This window comes from Emydura macquarii, unplaced genomic scaffold (assembly GCF_026122565.2).
Source record: "Emydura macquarii macquarii isolate MOO-44397 ecotype Brisbane River unplaced genomic scaffold, CSIRO-AGI_Emac_v2 contig_2422, whole genome shotgun sequence".
Lineage (NCBI taxonomy): Eukaryota > Metazoa > Chordata > Testudines > Chelidae > Emydura > Emydura macquarii.
This window is the reverse complement of record NW_027132559.1, coordinates 36,740,821-36,765,906: the sequence shown is the minus strand read 5'-3', so window position 1 is coordinate 36,765,906 and position 25,086 is coordinate 36,740,821. Positions and strand designations below refer to the sequence as shown.

General features: G+C 40.5%; 1 long non-coding RNA gene across 3 annotated transcripts in view; it reads left to right on the top strand.

Annotated features, from left to right (window-relative positions):
- Positions 1 to 2,257: 2,257 nt before the first annotated feature.
- Positions 2,258 to 25,086, top strand: part of LOC137162150 (uncharacterized) — a 37,131-nt gene continuing 14,302 nt past the window's right edge. For 2 of the 3 annotated variants that reach the window (XR_010922303.1, XR_010922305.1), the window contains exons 1-3: positions 2,258 to 2,413; positions 17,671 to 17,779; positions 19,416 to 19,510. This is a non-coding gene — a long non-coding RNA (uncharacterized lncRNA). The remainder of the gene's footprint in view (positions 2,414 to 17,670; positions 17,780 to 19,415; positions 19,511 to 25,086) is intronic. The other variant, XR_010922304.1, reaches the window with a different exon arrangement.

Below are 25,086 nucleotides of genomic sequence, written 5' to 3'. Positions count from 1 at the left end.
AAAGTATGACAAAATGAATAGGTAAATGCACTAGATCTAAGATGCTGGTAAAAAAGGGGAGAGAGAATTAGAATTAACCATTACCAAACAAATGCATTGCGTGTGCGTATACATGTGAGCATCTGAATGCACAGTGAAGGTGATCTCAGACAGCCCTATCTGATAGAAAGAAAGATTAAAATTCCAATCTCAGATAGTATCACTATTTACGTTTAATAAATAATACAAGTCTAGTTGAAAAGTTCAGGTGATTGTTTACATGCCTAGGAGATTCACTAGCTGAAATAGTTTTTCGCTTAGGTGATTCAGACAGAGTACTTAGCAAATTTTAGGGGCAGGGAAATACTTTGGAAACAGGATGAAAAATGTTCTTATGAGAATCTTTATTTTAAAGACAGTCACTTGATGATGTCCTGAATAGATTTGTACTTTAGGATTTTGTTCCATAAACATTTCCACATTCTAACTAAAATCAGGAATTAAGAACACCTCTGCATCTAAATGGTCTAAAGGCAGCGCAACATGGGGGAGCTAAGATTTAGGATCATACATAGTCCTATCTTCTTACTCCCTAGGTTGGCGAGACTGGGAACCACTACAGACAGCACACACACCATTGGGGGAGGGAATGGCATGCACTGCTCTTTGAAATCCCCCTGGTTTACTGAAGAGGAGCATTGGTGGGCTTACCAGGGAGGCGTACTCCGCTCCATTCATAGAAGGAGGGTCTCTTGTGAGTGTTGGGGACAATATAAAGTGAGGATCCTGGAAGAACCTTCCAATTCCCTCATATCCCAAAAAGACAAAAACTTTGCTGTATGTTGTGCTAAAACATGACATTTCGACTTAGGCAGTTTAAATAGTCCCCTGAGCTATCCTAAGGGTATTGAACAGCTGTATGGATAATTAAGTAGAGCTAATTAAAATAAATTAACTAGAAAATCAATCCACATTTTTATTCATGAAAGTTTTGTTGTTGTGTATGACTTGGAAGTGCTACAGTTTGAGACCCTGCACAATTCGAAATTGGCATGGCTCAGGACTATTAACTTTGGCCAACATTAGTATTTTGAAAAATGATGGGCTCACACCTCCCACCATGGGGTTCTATTCTGAGGTTCTAAAACCTCTAAGAACTTTTATCTTACTTCAGATTAAAGACACCGGGCCTGATTTTCTTCTCTCATGCGCCAGTGAAAATCCAGAGTAATGCTGCTATGTCAAGAGTGTCCCATCAGTGTATTATTAGTGAGTACTGTAAAAGAGGAGACTCTGATACTCCCTTTCCTAAGATTTCTCCCACGTGCTGTACAGATAATTTTAGCGTGGCAAGAAAAAGTGAGCTTGATTCTGATGTCACTTATACAAGATTTAAATCTGTGTTAACCAATTGACTTCTTTGGAGTTACTTTTGGACTTACACCAGTGTAACATTGATCAGAGTCAAATCCAAAAAGAGCCAATATCATTCATGGCATTTGTTGCAAATCTTTTATAAAACGTACAACACTGATAAATGACATCATCCTTCAGTGTAGCAGCTGCACAGTATATTCATTAAGGGCCAAACTGTGGCTCAGCTACCTCAGCAGTGCAGAGGCATGAAGGGGATACAAGATGCCTTTTTTGCCCTAGTTCCGGCTACCTACATCACAGCATGGGAGGGGAAGCAGACGCTGCAAAACTGCTAGGTCTCCCCCTTGTGCAGGTGGATGGGAGGGGGCAGTATGAGTCAAGGCTAGGGTAGCCTTGCCCTTCCTTTCTCCAATGAACCAGTCAGTGCACCTGCACTGGTATGGAGGGGAATTCATGCTGCCCTATGTACAGACCTGACACAGTTTACTCCCTCTGTAGAATGGGGGGGATCTCTTAATCACAATTTCCCCCTTAGGCTGCTCCTGGGGCAGTGCAGCCATGGACTTGTGGCGAGCCACGAATGAACCTAAAAGTAGCAAAAGTACAATTGGAAGCTACATTTAATTCACCTAAGTTCCTAGGTGTTTGCTTTTGTTTTCTAAAAGGGATGTCAGCTCAGTAAAGAGAGGACTTTTTTAGAATAAAAATGAGCTGGTAACTATCTTTAAATGGCTTGACTTTATGGTTGGTATAACGCAGTCCTCATAGACTATGAAATTATTTTCATCAGTAGGCTGTAAAGAATATTTCTGGGAACCAAGGTGAATTAAGGTTTGACCTTCTTTTTAATATTGTCTTTCTTGACACTTTCTCTTAGATATACTTGTTTTCAGCTTTCAGGAATGAACTGCATTGATCCTGTTTTTGGACATCAGTCATAGTGGTAAACAGCAAGACTCCGTGATTTATGACTAGGCCTGCTGATAGTACCTCAGAGATGTCTAACCACTTGCAGATAGAGAACCAGCTTTAGGAACTAGGGATTCAAACATTTCAGGTAAAGCTCTCCCAGTCACACTCATTTGTGAGATGAAAGCAATCCTAATGAGAAAGTGATTACAGTCAAATAAATCAGAAATCTGATGACTGCTCCGTCCAAGATAAACCGATTTTTCTGGTCTTAGAATCATTCTTTTCAGTGTGTTCATTAACTCCTGGGGCAAGAGGCCCACATGCAGATTTCTCACACGGCGGACAATGAAGTGGAACCAAAGTTCAAGAGGTGCTCTGAATTTCTCAAAATGGACCAAAATTAAAGGAAAAGCTTTCGGTAAGTTTTTTCAAAACAACCAAATGTGCCAATGTACCATTGACACTCAGAATGATTTCATACCAGCCACACTGAGGTGAGATACAGTGAGTATGCCTTCGTTAGTCATAATAAGTGGCAATGATACAAAATAAAGCAAAAACTGTAACTATGTACAGTAAATCTGATTAATAGATTTCTTTTCCAACATATTTTATTAGCATAAGAGAACCATAACACACACACACACACACTGCTTTATGTCTGGCAATAAAATATGCAGGGCAAAGTCCTCCTGTCCTATGGGAAAATCTGCCAGAAAGGGAAAAGTCCCCTCCCCCTCTTAAACTCTGATCTTAAACATAGTTTTCACTGCAAAATGCCCTCAGGGTGAAGCAGGATTGTTCTGTGGCCACATGGAGAAACAAGGGATACAGCTATGAAATGTCACAGAACTAAAGACTCCACAGGCAGATCTGTTCAGTGTGTTTGCTGCTCTCCTCTCTCTCTCACCCAAACAACTGAAACTTACTCTCCTAGTCTTTAAAATCTGGCCATGTTACTGGAACAAAATCCCATCAAAATGCTCAGGTCGTTGGTTGGTAGGTGGCTGGTGGGGAGGACGGAGGAGAGTTCCAAACAGCCATCTCCAACTAGGGGTTGCCCCTTTTTTGCTGCTTCCCCAGCCTCTTCACCAGAGGTAGCCAAATGTTTGCGGGGTGGGAGGGTACCAAAAGCAGCATTGTCAACAGAACTAGACAGAAAAAGGGAATCCCTTCTTGCTACACGTCACGTTTTTTGGGGGAAAAAAATTGTCCTGAATCAGGACAAAAATAAAAAAAGTGACATTTTTTTGTGGCAAAGGATTTCTAGAAAAAGATCTCTTTTGAGAAAACTACATTGGATCTTTTTCAGCTTGCTGGTGGCTGCCTGGGAAGGTCTTGTCACTTTCTGCTCACATAATGTGGCAGGCAGCCAGCGCGCCATCATGTCAATGTTCACAATGGAAAACTGAATTGTTTTCTGCAAAATTGCAATTTTCCATTGAAAATTTTGATTTGACAAAAAGGGCGTCTTCCTCTGGAATATCATTCAGGTGCAAAATTCTCAGTGAGTTCTAGTTGTCAATCCCTTCTACCAGGGCTGGTGAAAGAGTATTAAGGGCCCTAGGCAAACCTTCAGCCTTGCGCCCTCCCTTTGCCCCCACAATTAACTTTCAAAAATGAATAGTGTGCATTAGTATGAATAAAAATTCTATATTTACAATTACAGATTTATTCTACATGAAAAAGGAGATTGATACTGATGTATCATACTGAGAATATTATGATTCTGATGTGCCACAGTATCATGAGAAGATACCTTCTCATGGTTCTACACTTTTCACAGAATATGCTCTCAAAGAAATGCACATTATAATGTGTAATATGGCTCCTGTGATGTAATGCTATGCCTTCCTGCAAGAAAGTTGATCATTAGAACTTAGAATTTAACTTTCCATGCTTTCAATTTAGCAAATGTAGGAACAAGTTCCTTCAGGTCAATGATTTATGCAACTTCATGTTCTACTGACAATGTGGATAGTCCAACAAGTCTTTCTTGCATTATTGAAGAATGAATGTATATTTTGATCAGCTTTAGTTTGGAAAAGCTTTGCTCACCACTGCCACAGAAACGGAGGGAGGAGAGGGTCAAGGGGATGCGGAGAGCATTATGTGTGTTGGAGACACTATCTCTCAGCTTTTTTTTTTTTTTGCATATGAAGTTCAATACATCTTGTGGTGATGCAAACTTTGGAACTCGTCTCGCAATGGCTCACGATTCACTGCACAAATCTGAAGCATCAATATCTTTGGATTCCCCATGTTTTAAAGCTTGCTCTTGCTTCAAGCAATGTTCCATCATTTGCTTTGATGTTCTATTCTGCAAACTGTGAACATCATAGAGGAAGCCAAACAGAACTAATCTGATACATCTGTGTGAATCTTTCTTCAACCACTTGTAATGCTGTGCCAAGGATGGTAAAATAAAAGTTCACTTTGAATTTTTCCCGGGGGTTCTGAATAGGCTCATCATCTGCTTCACATGTGACTGCTTCCTCTTTCTCCTAATACGTATCAGATCTGGTTCAAAGGGTGACGGTATCGCCAAATCTTCAGCAAGTTCACATGCATCTACCAGTGTTTTCTCAACCTTTGTCACTCCTCCAGTCTACAAGAAGCTTCTTCGTTTTTCTCAGTTGATTAATGGCATCAGGTATGTCAAATTCCTTCACCTGAAGTTGTTTAGCATTTTTAGCAGCTCTTAAGTAGCTCTCAAGTAGTGAGAGGCCTGCAAAGATACTGTTGCTGCCTAATGGAAATGGTCCTCATAGCTCCAAGTGGTAGAGGCCTGTTTTTTGGAACTCAAGAATTGCATTACCAGTGGCAGATGTGAGTAGGTTAGATAGTGATTGTATGTATGCTGTGATCACTAAGTGGCTAATTTGTATGCAGGGCTGATGACTGTATGTATGCGGACTCTGTATAAGCTGATTGCACTAGGCATGCACCACAACCCATTGCATTGCTTGAGAGTCAATGTGTAAAACAGATTCTACATTCTTGAATTCTGTGTTTTGAAAAGCAGCCTGCCCTTGCCAAGGTTAATCCGTTGCCTTGCTTGGGAAGGGTGTAGGACACATTGGAGAGGACTATCAGTGAGAGAGCCATTGAATGAGACACCATGATTAGCTCACCTCAGGGGACAATAGTTTTCTTCATGTGGGACTTGCATGGCTGGGAGTTGGAATTTCCCAGCCTTGGTACATGGAAAAACAGGGTTAGAGCCTGGATTTAAGGAAGAGGCTTCTTTCAGAAAGAGGATCATCCACTGTCACATGCCAGAGGACCAGGCTGGAGAGAAAGCAAGCAAGAGGGTATCTACCTAGCCTGAAATGCTGACCAGACCTCAGACTCATGGAAAGGGTAAGCTTAGACTTGGGAAGGGGGTTGCATCTCAAGATTGATTGTTATTTTGCAAAGATCTCTAACACTGGTGCTTTACTAAACATAAAAGTGACAGTAGTTAAGAAGTTCTTTTGTTAAGTGTGTGTTCCTTGCTTGCCTGCCACATTGTGTCTAAAGGGGTTAAACAAGAAGTTCAAAGTACCCACAGCAAAATGGAACTCTGAAGAAATGTGAACAAGTAACAGGGGTTTCAGGAGGCTGAGTCACTGGTTTTCGAGTCTATGACAGCTGGACTGCAGAGCCCCATATCCCAAGGAAGGGTGGCAGACATAAGGTCAGTACCTGAGAGTGTGTCATAGAATCCCATAGCTAGGAACAGTGACAGGCTCTTCCCAGACCCAGCTGTCTTAGGAGCATGTGGATTCCAGCAGTTAGATTCACTCACAACAGAACAGTGTCTGTCCAGAGGACGGACTGACCAGGCTGTGACAAGTACATTTACAGGTGGTTGTTTTAAAAGTGGTGACTTTCCCCAGCTCCATATTCAGCAAAGGAGGAAGTGAAAATGTTTCTTTTATTTCATTTTGGGGGTGGGGAGAACTGGTGCTGCCTTTATAATTTCATACTGCCATAGGTTAACTTTCAGCAGTGTTTCTGTAGTGGAAGTGGTTTTGTTTTACAGGACAGTTCCCAGCAGCAGCAAAGGTGGTAACAGGCTTGCTTGATGTTCCAGAATTTACCAAGCTTGTGGGATTACAGCCCATAGTGACTGTGGCGGTAACTTTGTCTTTTGCAATTTTCCCTTTTTCAATATGTTTGAATCTGTCTTGTGTCATTGATCTTTGGTCTATTGCACTTATAATCAAAGCTTTTCTCTTCTGTTCTTTCCCTGGCTGGCTCAGTCAGATCACACAGAATGAATTTTTGAAGGAGAGAAAAATCTTCCAGCCTCTGGAAAGTTAAAAAAACAAAAAGGACGTAGAACTCTTAAATGTTGTTCGCAGTTTTGTCCCCCTCTTCCCTTCTGAAGTGGAAATGTTGCTGGCATCCTCTGTGGCGAAGAAGCAGCATGCCACACAGTGGAACGCTGAGAACGGGGGATGGTTCTTTGCATCGTCCTTAGTGGGCTGACATGCTAGCAAGAAGCAACATAAAAATCATTCAGCTTCTCTTCCATCTCACTGGGTCTGCAAGCGGGGCATTGAGCATAACTAGGGGGATGTGCCAAGCAAGGCACTGTGCTCTCAAGAGGGTGCTGCTGTTCCAGATAACACTTTAAGGGACTTCTTGTTGTTTGCCCCTGGGCAGAGGAGCAGTGCAAGAATTATGCGCCACTTAAGCCTCTTGTAAGTCCTAAAAAAAAAAAAAAAAACCCAACCTGTGAGGGACTTAAGTGGAGCATAAACCTTGAGCCAACCCTCTGCAAAGGAGAAGGTTTATCTTCAGTGTACAGAGGAGGAGGGTAAGGCTAAGATAAGGCGCTATTACCCTTTTGGGGGTGCTATGAAGGACTTCCTGAGCTTGCCATTGCTACTGCCAGAAAGAAGATAGGAGGGAGTCAGTCTTGCTACTTCCTGATGCTCCTAGCTGAGAATTAAGATACATGAATTTCCGGAGGGCCTGGTGACCCAACCATACTCAACCAGTGCCCCTTAAAATTGCTGGGGATAAGGAGGGCATCCATTGATGGAGATGTTATCAGACAACTAAAGACCAGGACCATCACATTGCTATACAACCAGGCTTTCATTTTTAGATTAGGAATAAAAAGGGCATCTCCAGAGTAACCAGACAAGTATAAATCTTTTATTGTAACATGACTTTTAATACACTGATGGATGACTTTTAAAAATGCCCTCTGATTATGTAATCCTTATTGTAGACTTTGGAAAAAGAACTGTGCACCTATGTTCTTTGAATGTAACCATAAATCAAATGACAACTTCATCATTCAGAACTGATTTAGACAGTCATCAAAACAGCCAAATAAAATAAAAATCTGAGCCATGTTATTTAGGGCTCAGGTAGAGATCTGGCATTCAAAGCCTGGCAGCCGGTTTGAGAAGTCGGGTTGTACTAACGTCACTGCCTCCTGAAGATGTTTTGCAGCAGGGGCGTGCATAGGAATTTCAATGTGGTCCCTTTTGGAGAGGCACAGAGCTCCTCCAGTCCCAGAGCTGCAGAGGAGCTCACTCTCCCCTCTGCTGCAGCCTCAGGGCTGGAGGAGGTCAGTGCCCCTGCCCATTATTGGGGAGGGTCCCTCATCCCTTCTTGCCCCCCTTGTGCATGCCCCTGTTTTGCAGTGTGTTTCAGTGTGACATTTTCACTGGCTTTTTGTTAACTACCAGCACAAATACAGATTTAACTCCACTGTCTGAGTGCGTCCGGGCATGTGGGGGAATGTGCGAGTCCAAGGTTTTTGTTAAAAGTAACTGGTTTTTGCTCTTGGGACGACCATTGCATCAGAAAGATAAGATCAGGACCATTGCATCAGGACTCAAACCCCAGAAAAGAACTCCATGCAACTGGACAGCTGTGGTATGAAAACCACTGCTCTAGATAAAAGGCCAGCTAAAGAACAATGTGGTCTGAAGTACCTCCACAGAAAAGCCCCTGACCCTACCAGCAACATGACTAGGTAGAGCCCAGTTGCTATTGAAATTCTATCAGACACCTAGTTCAGCTGGTAATTATACTGCCATTGAGAAACAGTAAGGTTTTGGCTCTAACTATTCAGTGTGTATATATTTTATTATGAAGTTTACTATCAACAGGATAGCTGCGTTCATACCTTAAGAGAAGGGAGAGTATAATTGTGCCTTTATAAATGAGGTTACGCAAACACTCGGATGAACTGGTAACACCTGATGCTGCTGTGCAAAGGTTGCAATGGTATAAATATGAAAATTGATGTTGATTTTATATGAGCAAAGGTTAAATGGGCTTTTATACCAACAGTACAGATAACATGCCATTTCTCAATGGCAATATAATATAAAAACATCCTTGGATTTTTTTTGTCTATATCCACGAACTATATTATTGGACAAAATTGTCAAGCTCAACAAAGCACAGCACATTGATTTGAACAAAAGGCTGTCAAGTTATGTGGACTGATAGCCAGACGCACCAACCTACACCTTCATTTACACTTTGAAACCCTGCCCCCTCTGCCATCTTGAATACTCTTGCTAGTGAATTAATTTCTTCCTTTACAATCTTAAAAAATGACAAAGAAATACAAAAAAAATTCCACATTTTTCAGATTTCTGACTCTCAAATGAAAGAAAGAACAGAAGTAATCTCTCCATTTGTCAGCCTGTCACCTACATGAAACAGACACAGCTGCTGTTGCAAGCAAATCCTATTAAGGTGTAAAGCAGACTCTTTTTTACAAGTATTCTTGTCATTAATTTAAAAATTCCTTTAGAATAAACAATATATAAAATGCTACACAATGGAAGGCCAGTTTCATATGAGTGAGGAAGGGGGTTTAAATCATAATTCACTTGAACCTCCACCTCTTACCAACCATGGTTCCTTTGTCACTTTGTAGTGATCATAAAACTAGCATAATCTGTTAATACTCAGCTATAGATATATTTGTTTCTGAAAAACATTCTAGGCTCAAACCTTTTCTCACTTACTCCAGTCTTCCAAGGTAACTCCACTGACTGCAGTGATCCTGATTTACTGCGGTGAATGAAAAGATAATTTGGCACCAATCTAGTTTCCAAAGAGCAGAGCTAGAAAATAAGATCTAACAGAATACATTGTGGCATTAAGACAAATTGCTCTGTGTTCTTTAAACTTTTGGGGGGTTGAGGACACAGACGGAGTTTTGTCAATGTATATTGTTTAGAGAGTTATGCTGTCTTTTCCCACATCTTTTGCTCAGTATTAGAGAGAGACTGAACCCAAGCTGCTTTCATGTATATTCACACAACCCAATAAAGTCAGAATTTAGCCAATTATCTTCAACACAGAACAAAAGATGCAGATAAAAATACATGTACTGACTTTATGGGGTTGCATATTATAAAGATGCAATTTATTATACATTACATATGATATAGACAGACACAGGTACAGTAGAAATCAAAAAAATGTGTACAGTGCTGCTAGACATGGGTCGGGTCTGGAGATGTCTGTACTCATTCACACTGAGTCAGCACACCGTTGATTTACCTCGGTTGTCATGGCTCATTATCCATCTTAGGAATCTAGGCTGTATTTCCATCTTCAGTCTTTTACTCTCTATCTGCTTCTGTTGCTTTAGCCCAAATCTAGTGATTTGCAGTGTCAATGAACATTCATGATTAACAGCAGAGATGGATGAAATATAAAACATTCAGAAGTTTAGTCTGAATAAGCACCTAGAAGACTGGGGGCAAAACTGTGACTGGGAAAAAGCAATTGGAATCCCATTGGCTTCCTTGGAGTTCCACCTGCCTATCCAGGTCTGAATTTGGTTCTAGATGCTGTTCTTGTGTAATTACAGGACAATTACAGGACTTTCCCATGGTATTTTCTCTCTTCAGAATTGAGTCCCAGAAAAAAATAGCAAGTGCAGATGCATATAAAATTACAAATCAGTAGGGAGAAACTTACTGGAATTGTACTTTTTCAAACCTAAAAAAGGTTTTTGTATCAGGGCTCATTTAGGGGAATTCAGCAAGGCTGGTGTCCGTTTATTTCCCCCCCCCCCCCCCCCAAAAAAAAAAAATACTGCATCCATCTATAGCTTTTTTTTTTTTAAAGTCATGTTCTTCATCCCCTCAACTTATTTGCAGTCTAATATTCATTTACAAAAATATGGTACTATGTAAATGACCAGGAAGGCCTCACTTCTCGCAGCAGTTCTGCTACTAATTTTGTTTTTACCAATACTAAATAAAGAAATGCTGGAAAAGAGAACTGGAAAAATGCAGCTCTGCTCTAAAGAGTGGCTGTTGTGGAAAGTGCATTGTAGTCATCTACATTTATTGTATCCATGATAGTCATATAAAATTTGCTCAGTTTACAAGTAAAAAGATAAGAGGGGAGGGGAAGGATTCTGTGAAGCCTGCAACCTCATCCTGATCTGAAAGGTAAGCTGTCTTCTTCTCTTGTACATCATCATTAGTAATAAAGAATCTGAAGACCAAATGCTCCTCTCAGTTACACTTGTGCAACATCATTGTCCTTAAAGAAGGCCCTCAGTTATAGCTGTGTTATCCAAGAATCTTCTGTAGTTCGCACGTATTTAACTAAGGGCATATTTATTTAAGACCATCATATTGCACAGAGAGCTCCTGAAACAGAACTTAGTTACCAGATCTGTTGCTATGTGAACCAGAAAATTATCAAATACATTATCTCAGAATGGGGCTTAATAAAGGTAGCACAGACATCTTAATTCTGGCATTTCCTAACTTTTAAGTACTTGCAACTTTACCATTCTTTTAAATGTAGTTTTTTTTGTGTTATATAATTCTTGTAGTGCTCAGATGCCCCAGTTAGCATCAGGGCTTCATTGTGCTAAGATCTGAATATCCATATAAAGACAATCCCTTGTCTGAAAGAGTCCTCTAATTAAAGGCAAGTTACTAGGAATAGAGTTCCTGAGTAAAAAGGTACCATTTTTCATAGTCGCTATTCAGAGTTAGACCCTCCTTTTTAATAAAGGGGTTAATCAGTGTAAAATTGTCATTTAATGTATTATGAAAAGCAGTAGCAAGTTCAGACAATTGCTTACAGTAAAGAAATGTTTACTTAATACTTGCTGTTATGATAGAATATTGAGCTATGCTCTGTTCAGAGATGAGAGAACTTCTGCCAATTTTATTCAAATGAGATGTTATAGTCTTGATTGACAGTTCATGGACTCAGTCAGTTCTTATTCCTAAAAGATGTTGATAAACTGGAGAAGAGCCACATGAATGATTACAGGATGCCTTAAACATGCCTTATAGTAGTAGATTCAAAGAGTTAAATCTATTTAGTTTAACAAAGAGAAAGTTAAGGGGTGACTTGATTACAGTCTATAAGTAACTACATAAGGAATAAAAATTTAATAATGGACTCTTCAGTCTAGCAGAGAAAGGCATAATATGATCCAATGACTGGATGTTGAAGCTAGACAAATGCAGACTGGAAATAAGGTGTAAAATTTTGACAGGGAGGGTGATTAACTATTGGAACAATTTACCAAGGGTTGTGGTGGATTCTCCATCACTGACAATTTTTTAATCAAGATTGGCTGTGTTTCTAAAATATATCTCTAGGAATTATTTTTGGGGAGTTCTATGACTGTTACACAGGAGATCAGACTAGAGCATCACAGTGGTCCCTTCTGGTCTTGGAATCTATGACACAGTACTTCTTAATATAACTTAATTACATACATCAGTACACAAAAAACTGAAAAGAAGAAAAACTGAATCTGTTCTTTTTTTTTTCCCTGCTGAGAAGATAAAATGAGTAAAGCTTTAATTTTCTGAGTAAAGTTTTTTCAAAGTTTTGAGAGTAGGGCACTAGATAATTCACTATTTTTACTCTGAGACTATTATTTTTATCCTTTGGTTTTAGTGGAGTTGGCATGCTCATAAATCCCACCTTCCTCTGGCTGTTATTTCTGTCTGGTAAATTATTTTTTTATTCACAAGGCAATAAAAGGTCACTGGAAAGAAGAATATAATATTCACTCTCATAAAATAAAGTTAAACAGTATTTAGCATTTATATCTTTCCAGGGTGGTAAACAAAATATGGTTTATTTGACGCAATGAAGACCTATGATACTGAAAGAGATAAATCTAATGACTTGTTTTCACAGAATATGATAATTTTTTCAAAGCAAATCTTCATGCTTTGTTGTTACTGTGGAAGTCCATTGTAAATTTATACATAGATGCCCATGGAAAGTGCAGTACCTTTGGACCTCACCTGTCAAAAATATTCATGAGCTGTACAACTGGATCTTTTAGCAAAAATCTCTAGACATACAGCTTACCTTGAAAACTGGTTACCTGTTATAAGCAAAACATTGTTTAAGATCAGTAGTAGATTGCCAGCAAAACTGAATACAGGACATTTTCCATCTTTCATTAAACTTCATTAGGATTGAGGGAGCACAGAAGGTTTCTGATTAGTATTCTCTAGCCGTAGAGTTGAACTGAATGAATTATTTTTTTCTGGGAAATTTAATTCTGCTTGGGAAGAAAAAATCAGAATCATTGATTTAAAAATAAAGTTATTTATTTATTTATTTATTTATTTTTAAAAACCCACACCTGTTCAATGTGTAACTTAAATGTGAAAAAGCAGGGGATGTGTGGCAAAAATACTATGTGATGTGTAATTAAAGATCTGCAACATTATGCATACACAAAAGAGGAATGGATTCAAATTACACAGGCAGCCTTAATTCTGGTATCCTAATTTCTGAGTGCTTGGCTTTGTAACATTAACATTTCTAATCTAATTTGTCAGGAGTAGCAAGTGCAGGGCAAGTCCTTCTCAGACCCTGCACACAGAATGGCCTACTTCAGTTGCTCTGTGGAGATGGTGCATATGCAGTCTGGTCAGCACATAGGAGCCGTGAGGGGATTGAGTATGCCCGGTTCAGGCAGAATCACATAATAATACTGCTAGCCTCTAAGAAACCTCTACTGAACATGTGCCCACTGTGATTTTTCAGTGGTTTACAAACTGGCCAAGTTTGAGAGGACAAGGCATGTCACTCACACCAGTGCAAACCCCAAACTATGTTCTTGCTGGAGATTCTCAGGGATATGGTTGCAAGAAATTTTTAATATTGGCAAAATAATATTTTTTTTCCTAATCTTGTTCTTGGAAATAGCTGAACTGTTTTTGATTAAACTTAAAAACAAATCAATAAATAAACAAATTAAGCCTAGAGCAGACACCCAGCATTGGAAATTAAAGCTTGAACAGTTAAAATTTGACAAAGTTATAAGCAACTTAAAACAGGGTCTTATAATGGAAAGTATTAGGCAACCTTAATTCTAAGTGTCACTGCTAGCACTGCATATAATAATGACCAAGTTTCCAAACTCAGGACCCTTAAATCAGGCACCTAAATTACAGTGGCCCGATTTCTGTTGGTGCTTAGCACCAATAACTCCCACTGAAGTCAATGGGAACTGCCAGTGCTAAGTATATCTGAAAATCGGGCCAATTTTCTTTAGGTGTCTAACTTTAGGCACGAGAGTTTGAATATCTTTTAGTAAATAATGCTTAGCACTTTAATCAGATGAAATTAGTTTATCAATTTGAATGAGAAATTTGGGTATTGGAGGAATGGGATTACTCCCATGAGTAAAATGAGCCAGATTAGGTTTATTTATCTAGCTAAATCTACAAGAAAGCTTTAACAATTACAAATACATATGAGTTTATAAACTTAAAATCAGTTCTTCCTTTACTTAGCTGACAATCTTGAATTCAGGGCTCTGTGTTTCCTCTGCAACAACACAATATTTGGGTCAGAACCATACAGTCAAAATTCAAAGCAAAACTCAAGAAAACTCCCATTAATTAAAATACGTAAAAACCCCCAACCACACTAAGCAATTAATCTTTTGCCAGCAGAGTTTTTCAGCAATAGAGTCCCTGAAGTGGTTTTGAAAAAACTCTGTAGCTGTTAGTGTATATGGAAGAAAACTGTTTTCAGTGCAATGTCTCAGAGTGATTGAGACTTAGTGGAACTTTTTCCTCTGTGCTGTTTCAGTCTCTAAAATCAAATATAGTCACTATTTATCCTTCTGCCTGCACAGCTTCCTGCTTTGGGCTTCTCAAGTGGCACTGTGTAACTTCAGAGCTCCCATAAATCAGGTAATCCTGTGAATTCAGTACTAGAAGTGCCAAGTTCTCATTTTTCCCCCAATAAGATTTATTGAATCATGATTTTTCATGTCTTTTGGGTATTTATATTTTTTCACTCCAACTTATTCACTAACACTTCAAACCTATGATCATATATTTGCATTTGTGTTCTAAAACTATCATTTCATAACCAGTTTCCTATGCCTTTGTATGCACATGGTCTAAGAGTGCCTCTATTTTGTCAATATAGTTCACTGCATTGTAGGTTTCTGAAGAAAGACTTTTCTTGACTGATACCCTGGAAATTGTCTGTTTTACATTGTACTATCCTTTGAAGGACTTTGCAATATATTGGAATTATAGAGCTCCCCTGGTGTTTCTAGAAGTTCGGCAAGTTATAGGTTGTGAAACACTTGTGGCTCTATGACATGCCAGTGATTGACAGTTTTCATTAACAAATTCTCAAGAAACTCATTAGGGCTTTCTTTAAATAGGAAACGACAAGGCTGTCCCCTCCGCATACTAGAATATCTGACATTGTCCCAAATGGCCCTTGGGGCAGTGACCATCATCTTCCTTATCTATACTTTGTAGGTATTTGATACATATTACTTATAATGATATAACGTAATCATTCTTAAAAGGATTTTTGTTTGCAAATTTAAATAAGAAAAAGGAAAGAACCTTTGGAAAATAACATTTAAATGGTGGTAGAAATATGTTAATCAAGCTCAATGGGAATTAAAAAAATCAATTATATCTCCCTTAACTACAATATTAAGACACTCAGTCCAGGTCTACACTACAAACTTTGTTCAACGCACGTTACATCTGCATAAAGCTGCTGAAGTTATTATATTGCTCATGCTTGGCTGCTTTTGTTGGTGCTGTGCATATTCACCTGGAATGCTTGTATCGATGCAAAGTGTGTGCACCAGGGCAGGTATTCCAGTGTGCCATGAGCCACCATCCAGCACAATGTCTTCTGGGAAGTGTTCACAGTGTGTTGTGGGATAGAAATGATTCACCCAGGGCTCTCTGGGAGCTAGAGATCAAGATCCCAGCATGCAGTTTTCTCCATCCCAAAATGCCATCCATATTCCAAAATTTTCACAACTTTTCTTAAAAGTCCCCCAAGCTTGGGTGGCACTTGTTGCTGTCCATCATCTCTGACAGAAGCATGGAGCTCTGCATTATTCTCATCAATGTTGCAAATACAGAACAAATTTGCAGACCCACAACAGGATTGACTATTGCTTCACTGATAGATCGTTAAGGGACATGGCAACAAACAATTCAAAGTTGTTGGTGATGTTCAGAGAGTAACTGCAGATGATGGAGCGCCACTTCTGGGCCTAAAAAGCGAGCACTGATTTGTGGGATCGTATTGTAATGCAGGGACGATGAGCAGTGGCTGCAGAACTACTGGATGCAAAAGGCCACTTTTCTGGATCTGTGTGCTAGGCTCACCCCAGCCCTCCAGTGCAGTGAGGGAGACCAAAATGACAGCTGCACTGACAGTGGAGAATCAAGTGGTGATTACACTCTGTACGCTTGCAACTATTGGCTAGTGGGAAATCATTTTGGATCTGGGATATCCACAGTGGGGGTCATTGGCATGCCAGTGTGTAGGCTATTAATTGGGTCCTGCTACACAGGACTGTCACTCTCAGCAATGTGCAGGACATAGTGGATGGATTGGCATCTACGTGTTCCCAGACTATGGCGAGGTGGCAGATTATGACACCAAACCACCTTGCCACAGAGTACATCAGCAGAAAGAGCTACTTTTCTATGGTTATGCGGGCATCAGTGGATCACCGGGGACACTTCACCAATATCAATGTGGGCTGGTCAGGGAAGGGGCATGACACTTACACCTTTAAGATCATAGGAGTGTTCAGAAACTTCAAACAGGGACTTTCTTTCCTAACCAGTGGACTACCAATGAAAATATTGAAATGCCAATAGTAATCCTGGAGACCCAGCCTCCCCCTTGTTCCCCTAGCTCATGAAGCTATACACTGGCCACCTTGACAGCACCAGGGAAAGATGTAAGTAGTGACTCAGCAAGTGCAGAATGACAGCTGAATGTGCTTTTGATTGATTGAAGGGACACTGGCGGTGTTTACTAACAAGATTGGATCTCAGTGAGAAAAGTTTCCCAGTAGTTAGAGTTGCCTGTTGTGTCCTACGTAATATTTGTGAGGCAAAAGGGAAAAGCTGCCACCAGGGTAGCTGTCTGCTGAGTTGGAGCAGCTAGATATAAAGACCATCACAAGAGCCCGGGGTGGAGCTATGCAGCTGCAGGAGGCTTTGAAAGGGCACTCTAACAGTCAGCCATTAATGTGCTGTTCTGGACTGCGCTCTGGCCCAAAAGATTTGTGGGTTGCTAACAATTGTGCAGTGCTTCGTGTACATTTATATGTATAACACTGTGTTTTAATGACCTATGGACTCTGAGATGCTCGCTGTACATTTACTATATGACTAGGTGTTTTCTTAAACCTATGAGTTCTGTGGTGTTGTGCCCTTACAAGTACTGGGTGCTTTGAATACTGTTACACATTCTGCAGTGTGTGGGGTGATGTAATAGAGATGAATTCATCTTCAAAACAGGGAATTTTATTGAACGACAAAAGCAGTGGGAAAAACCCAATGTGTAAATAGAAAAAGACAATACAGTACTAACTTCTAACACAAATTAGTGACTTGGAACTTTAAAATTAGAAAAGCAGCAAAGACTTCTGTCCATTTCAGTGAACAAATACAGTCAATTTTGGCTGCGTGTACACCAACCAGGGCTCTCACAGGTCAATGTATATGAAGCTTCGTTGTAGTTACTGTCACCCAGCTAGGAGTGGTAGGGGAAGGATGCAACCCAGGGTAATACATGGAATGTTGGGAGGTGTAGGGAGCTGCCACCATGGAGTTCTCCAGGGACTGTGAAGGTGGCAAGTCCATGATTGTTGGACCTGTCGGTCAACTAGAGTCTGCAGCATTTGTGTTTACTGCTGTAGAAGCCCCATTGTATTCTGATGCAGCTCCCTCTCCTTCTCCTGCTGGGATTCCTGGATCTTTCATCATTTTTTCCTGTCCTCTCTGTCCTCTCCATGCCATCTGCCATGTTGGCCCACCAGGCTCTTTGTTCACCATTCAGTGCAACACTGGCTTGCAAGATTTCGCTGAACATGTCCTCCCTCACCCTGTTCTTTTTCCTTCTTCTCAGGGTCAGAAGTTCCGGAGGTGTGGAGGGGACTGTCCTAAAGGCTGCAACAGCAGCAGCTGCAGATAAAGCAGGCAGTTGTGTCCCTGGATGTACAGCCACAACAGAAAGGGTAAGATAAGTTTCTGAACTCCCTTCCCTTATTCCCATAACACTTTTTAACAAGACAGGCTTATTCACACTTCAGCTTTGGAGTGCCTCCACACAGCACTGCTCCCCACTCCCAGCCATGGTGAGTGTGGCCCAAGAGGGATGAGTGGGGGGAAAGAAGAAAAGCATTACAATTTTCAGTTATATGAAACAATAATATTTTGGCCCCTGGTTCTATGGGTACAGCTATAGGGCACGGGCAATGAATATTAGCACTCTTTCCTACGGACAAGGGTGGTGATTTTAGCTGATATCTCATTTCTGAGGGTAACAAAGGCACAGAGAGCACAGCTTCTGCTGGTCTCCTGAAGCCAGCCAGATCCCTATGTCACTGGCCTATTTACTGCAATGGCACCTACCAAACTCACTGTGGAGTGGCATGGGAAAGCATGTGGAGGAAGAAATAAGGCAGCCATCCCTAGAAACCTTCAGGAGAGGATTGCAGAGGCCCTCCCATGGAAATTGCATTGAGCTCTCTCCAGAGGACACAAGGGACTTCGCTAGGTACATAAACAAACTGCTCTGCAAGTTCCTCCTTCCTCTCCCCTGCTAGCCCCACTTACCTAACCTTATAGGGGAATGGATAGCAGATAACAACTCTACGTCTGCTTGCTACCTCTTCTTGTATGAGTAAAACAATGAAAAATCTCTGCCTGACTTGTTAATTTGAGAATGGGCTGTGAGGGAAAATGCATGCACACACGTACGCGAGGTTCCTTCCCCTCCATTGGGCTCATCCTTGCTTGGATATTGAGATATGCTAGACCAGAGTTCCCCAAACTGTGGGGTGCGCCTCCCTAGGGGGGCACAAGGGAGCCTTCAGGGGGGTGTGGTGGGACCTGGTCAAGCCCCCACGGGGGTAAAGAGGGCACCACCCAGCCCCTCTCTGCCCCCATGTCTGCTCCAGTCCCGTCACCCGGCTGCAACCCCAGCCTCGGCTCCCAGCTGTGGCCCTGGGCTCAGCCCCATTCTGGGTCCAGGGCCCTGCAGCCCCATTCACAACCATGGCCCCAGCCCCCACGGCTGCAGCTCTAGTTCCAGCCCCAGCCCCACCTGCAGCTTCAGGCCTGGCTCCACTCCTGGCCCCTGACCTCAGCTTTGGTCCCACTCCCAGCCCCAGCTCCCAACTTTGGCTTCTGGGGGGACACATACCAGGTAAGGGGGGGGCGTGACCCCAAGAGTTTGATGATCACTGCACTAGACTGTGGGGAAGTCTCAAACAGATCCTGGTTTGCGGACTAGCTGGAGCCCGCCATGTGTTGCCCTCTCCTCTTTCCCTTCCTCCTCGCTGTTCACAGCAGACTTCTCTGTCACAGGCCTCTCCGAGGGTTCCATGATGGTCTGTGGGGTGTTGGTGGGGTCTGTATGGCATGCAGCTCTTTGTCAAAGCAGCAGGTCTGTGTGTTAGCCCCAGGTCAACTGTTGGCCTCCCTGGCCTTATGGTGTGCCTGTTGCAGTTTCTTTGCTTTCACACAGCATTGCTGCTGGTCTCTATCATGCTCCTTCACTGCATTCACTGTGCAATCTTTTCATAGTTGTCCACATTTCTACAATTGTTGAGTACATAGCTGCACTTGCACAGTGTCTTCTCCCCACAGGCCAAGGAGATCCAATACCACCTGTCTACTCCAGGCAGGAGTGCATCTAGTGTACTGAGCTGGCCTGGTCAGTTGGGCCTTTGCACACAAGAAGGGTGAGTTTTGAGGTGTACTTGTCAATGTGGGCAATCAGGAACAGGCATTTCATAAATACACTGAGTGTTTCAAGGGGGATACATTCTGGTCTCCATGGCCCCAGGGTAGTGGAGTTGACAATTGTGACCAGAGAAGTCACTGTCAGGCATTGTGGGACAGCTGCTGGGAATCTGTTTGGGTCAGCAAAGGTCACACGATATCTACACTTGCACGGAATCGGCCTCTGTAGGTCAAGCATGGCTCAACGCCGTTCAGGGAGGTGGTTTTATTGCATCACTTTAACTGGGCGTTTACATCAGCCAGAGACATATTTGAGTGTAGTCACAAGGACAAATAAGATCACCAAGGTGACTTACATCGACCTAAGTATGTAATGTAGACCATGCTTTAGTCGCAGAGATGGAACCAGGTGTCATTATCATAATAATAATACTCAGAATATTATTAACGTTTGGTCTAGATTGTTTTGTGTTTGTTTGGGCCTCTAAACCTTAATGTATTTTACAGTTTAAATTCTTCCTAAGTGTGACCCTGTCCTTGTTCTATATTTGTCTCTAAGTAGGGACTTAAACACTACATGTCACAACACATGTGATCACTGAAGTGTTTATTGATTATAAACACTTGTATGTTCAAAGACCTTGACTGGGGTGCAGCACAAGCCATGGATCACAGCTCTTAATGAGTAACAGTGAAGAGGTGAAAGAATCTCATATCCTAGCTAATCTAGCTGTGTTTATCCAGCAGAATTCAGTCAACCCCTTCTGAGGATAGTGCTTGTCAGAGGTGCTGACTTTGAATGACAAAGTCTTCGCATAACCTTCAAACAAAGCTTCAGTTCAGGCCAATCACAGACATTCAAGTGAGTCCCAGAGCAGCAATAAATGTCTCATATTCATCTTTCACTGTACAACAGTTTGGAAGAAGGGCCTAAAAGCAAATGACACACACACAACTATATTATATTTTAATGCTTATGATTTCCCTCCAGCCTGCACCATATCCACTTTAAAAAAATTGTTTTCCTGTGTTCCTTATTTACAGTTCATCAAAGTCATGTGGTTGTGGTGGAAAATAACCATAAATAATTATACCTACCTATTCAATTAATATTTATTTCAAAGAATTTTCAGTCTAATACAAATCAAGAAAAATTACTTCTTCTGGCATCAAATTTCATTGTTAATTTTTCATGGGAAATGTTATAATTAAATTATACCCCAAAATTCACATACTGAATTTTTAGTCTTGTATAATTTGGAGCAAATTAGACAGCAGGAATTTTTTAACATTAAGGTTGATTTTTCCCCCCCTCAAAACCAGGAATACCACGTTCCACGTATCTGTATGTGTATATTCAAAAGATATGAAAACAAAGTACATATAAAATAGAATTTTAGTACAGCATTGCAAGCACATATGATCTGGAATTATACGTTTAATTTTGTGTGTAGGGGTTATATTACCAACAGAGTGGTTCTGCGATCATCTGCATTATAACCAGTGGCAGTATTCAATAGGTGGAAAGTGACTTTCTTGAATGATTAAACTTAGCAAACATTTGATAAAGGAAATATTAACAGATACTATACTTTAGGATGTTCTTAACTATTATAATGTATCCTTACTTCTATATTTGTTCATACGCCATATTTTGGCCTCAGTTATACCCATGCAAGAATGGATTAGCACAGGTATAATTAAGGGCAGAAGAATGATCCATAATGTCTTGTATGTAAAGTAGGTTTATATCAAGAAATCAAAGGCGTAAAGGTCAGTGCCTAACTTTACCCCTACGCAAAATGGTGATGATAATAGTGTATTTTTTTTTCATTTTTGTAAAGGCCTGAAAGATCCCTGGATAAAAAGTATGAATAATATAGAATCCTATGAGAGCAATATGAGAACATTTTTTTCCACCACCTTATATCTGCCTACGTGAGAAATTCTTTCCCATGGACAGCATTGTACAATAGGCTTGTTGCATTCTGTGTTCCCCTTTGCCTTGTTTCTGATTCATTGAGTATTGGTCACAACAGGGGCCCAGTTCTGGACTACATGTCTTATGTTTGGGGAATTTCAAAAGCAACAGGGAATTAATTCACAAAACAGGTGAGGTGGGAGGTGGGATTTTGGGGAAACATAAAAATAGCATGAAATGGTAAAAAATAAATAGTTTTTTGCCATTTTCAAATAAAAAAGATTTTGCTTTTGTGAAACTTCTTTTTCTGCACACGTTCCCCCACTCTTCGTGCACGCATGCGCACCCATGTGCATTTGTAGAATATGGAAATAGGGCAAGTAGACTCATAGTCTTTCAGTTACAGAAACAGAAAGCTTCATGGACCGTAGGCAAGATAAAACACTGAGGGACCCATAAAACAACTTGCAGAGCAGAAAAAAATTTCAGAAGCTTTTGCAACCTTTTATCAGGATTTCTCTTGAGAAGCAATAGATCTAGAGGAAAGAAGTAACTATAGCAGCTTTCAGAAAATGTTAACTTGCCTAATTTAGACCTTGACAAAGCAACAAAATTGAAACAACCTATAAACCAAAAAGGAATTGGAAAATGGACTTAGATTCCTTAATAATAACTCAAACTGAATGAATGTAGTGAGAGTTTTAAAAATTTGCAGTACCACAGCCTTGTTCTCCAAAGGGAATTTTAGCCATTCAGACCCCCACTCAGGCAACAGTAATTAGCATAATTTGTGTAATCTCCTGAAAAAGAGAGCCTTCACTCTGTGGCTGATATAGTCCAATATTTTCTCCCTGAATATCAGTTTTAAAGTACTAAGCAAGATTCTGTGGTGATGGGATTGAATGGGTAGGAAGAGATCATAGAATCCTTGCTAAAAAGAGACCCAGGCAAGATGCATATGCAACAGGTTGGTGTCATTTGTCCTTATGGGAAAATCCTATAGAATTTAAAATAGATTAAACCAATAGGGTTATATAGAAATCGAACAAGGTTCGATAATAATTACTGTAAAAGCCTCTAGAATTTAATAGAGAATTTCTGCTTCTCTGAATCTTCTTGTCTATAGTGGGAATAAAGTTTTGTATCACAGTCGATAAGCTAGTTCAAAAATAAATATAGATTATCATATAATATAATTTATATGGATCTTTCCCATAAAGGTAAATGTAATGATAAAATCTCAAAAGAAAACAGAATATCCTGTCATCTGTTTCTAAGCAGATCTCTCCCCAGTTATATTAGATGGATAAACCAAGTGAAAAGTCCAGAATTACACTATGGGCCCAATCCTGAAAATGAGCACTGCCCCTGAAGCACTGTGCTCAAGTGAAACTGCGTTTGGACGCCCAACTTGCAGAATGCAATTCTCAGGCCCCACATTGAAGTACAGACTGAGACATCCACAGTTGTTCCAGCTGCTGCTGGATATATATAGTTTCAGCTCCCTGCTCCCTTCTACGTTGATTTGGGGAAGATGGATTTGTTCTGGGATCCTATCCACACCACACCCAAGGCATATTCACATTTCTCTCTGTTTCATTGACTTGTGAAGACTTGATTTCTTCAGTGATGGGCATGAGGATGTGAAGTCTGCCCAGGTTGGGATCTAAGAGGCTTTTTGCCACTAGTGCTGGGAAAAACAGCATTTCTTCTGCATTTGGCACTAATATACCCACCTGAATGGCTTTAGAATTGTGCCACAAGTTATATCGGTGTTTGAGTAAAGGATATGTTTTTAACCAGTTTGAATCAGAGCAGCTGCTCTGAGTTGTGGATAAAGCATAATAATGGCATCTTTACCACCTTTCTGCAGGTCTCTGTGAGACAGGCAAACCTGAACTAGTCAGTGCATACACAATAGGCTGTTCTGATACGTTCTGTGACATGCATGTATGCAAGCACATGCGTGTGTGTGAGTACAATAGGCAGGCATATCTCAATTGATATCTAAGCAATTGATTTTATGAAATACCCTGAATCAAATGCCCTCCCTGTATCTGAGTTCAGAATTGAGCCCATAGGGTGAATAGAGCGTTAAATGATGGTTTTTAGGAAGAGTTATACAAAGGCTGCTGTGAAATATACCAACCACTTTGAAAGGCTCCTAAAATGTTGAGAAAATTCCATCCAGCAGAGTCTTAAACCTGTTTATGGTTTCCATCATCTTGGAAATCTTTTTTCCATAATGTTATGCCTCTATTTTGTATTTTGCAGTTGTAGAAGTCCTCTTGTTCTTGCCCTTTGCAAGGGAAACAACGACATTTTTATACCCTGTAAAATCTTATCATGTAATCAGCATATGGTCAGGAAAAGCTGAATCATGGAATGCAACAGCTCGAGAGATAGAGAACTTGTTTTAAAAATACCATGCCACCAACTTTATTATATTTTTGAGATTTATCATTTGACTGGGCAAGTCTTGTGGCCAACAATATTTACTTCTCTTCTGAGAAGCTGCTTTTTTTTTGCTTTTTTTTTTTTTTGTCCTGAGTCAAAATGTTTTCATGCTTAATAATTCCTATAAAATGTCACTTTCTCCACTACAAGCTACTTTGCCATATCATTTTCTTAGGGTCTGAGATTTACATTGTACACTCCAGTAGTAGTACTTTGTAAATCATTTCAGTTCTTCTTCAGTTTGTGGCAAAAATGTGTTGTTCCTCTCCTAAATCATTTATTTTTGCAACTACCAAGTCACAAAGGTAACTATAATGTAAATCTCGAACAAGGAGAAGGTTTTAGCTGTGTTTGTTTTATAAACTTCTAGAATGAAAGGGAAATAAACAATGCAAATCAACAATTTTACAAAAGATAAATTAGCAATAGACAAAACAAGAATAATCCTGTCTTTGATCTTTGAATGTCTTTGTGCTGAATAGGTTTAAATCACATTCTTGTTACAAATTTTTTCAAGGAGCGCATTGCAATAATTTGATAAATGTGGTCCAACATCTTCAGCCATATTGGAAAACCCTGCATGGGAGCTAAAAACTCCCCGGGACTTACTCAGCTTTCACTTATACCTGTTCTGCAATGCTTTGGTGTATTGGAGAAGCTAATACTTATTTAGCCAGTGTAATTCACAGGACACTCAGGTCCAATGAACATCTTCTCATGAGGGCCCAGTCTAATTCCCAGTAAAGTCACTTTGAATCTTTCTATTGACTTCAGTAGCAGATGGATACCCCCAAAGATCACTTCAAATGGTTCAACTGAGGCGATGGGAATGGCTCCCTGAGGTGCTGACAAGGAGCTTGGCCTTTAATGGTGGACTGGTATGGGTGCTGTAAGTGTCCATTTCTATGCTTCTGGTGCTTGGGATTCTCTTAAAAGGAGCAGTGAATTTCCTGGGTTTTTAAAAGTTGGGGTTTGTTTGAATAACTAAGAGGTTATTGTAAGGCTTTCCCCCTAAGTTAGTGTGTACTCCCAGCTTTCACTCCATCTTAATGATAGTTCCATTTTCGTGGGGGCTGCTCTAACTTTCATCAAGTGGCAACAATCCCTTAGAGACAATGAACAACTGGAGACTGCTGGAGTGAGCCTGAACCCCATTTCCTCCTCCCCAGCCTGACGTGCCCTGTACAACTCCTGGGC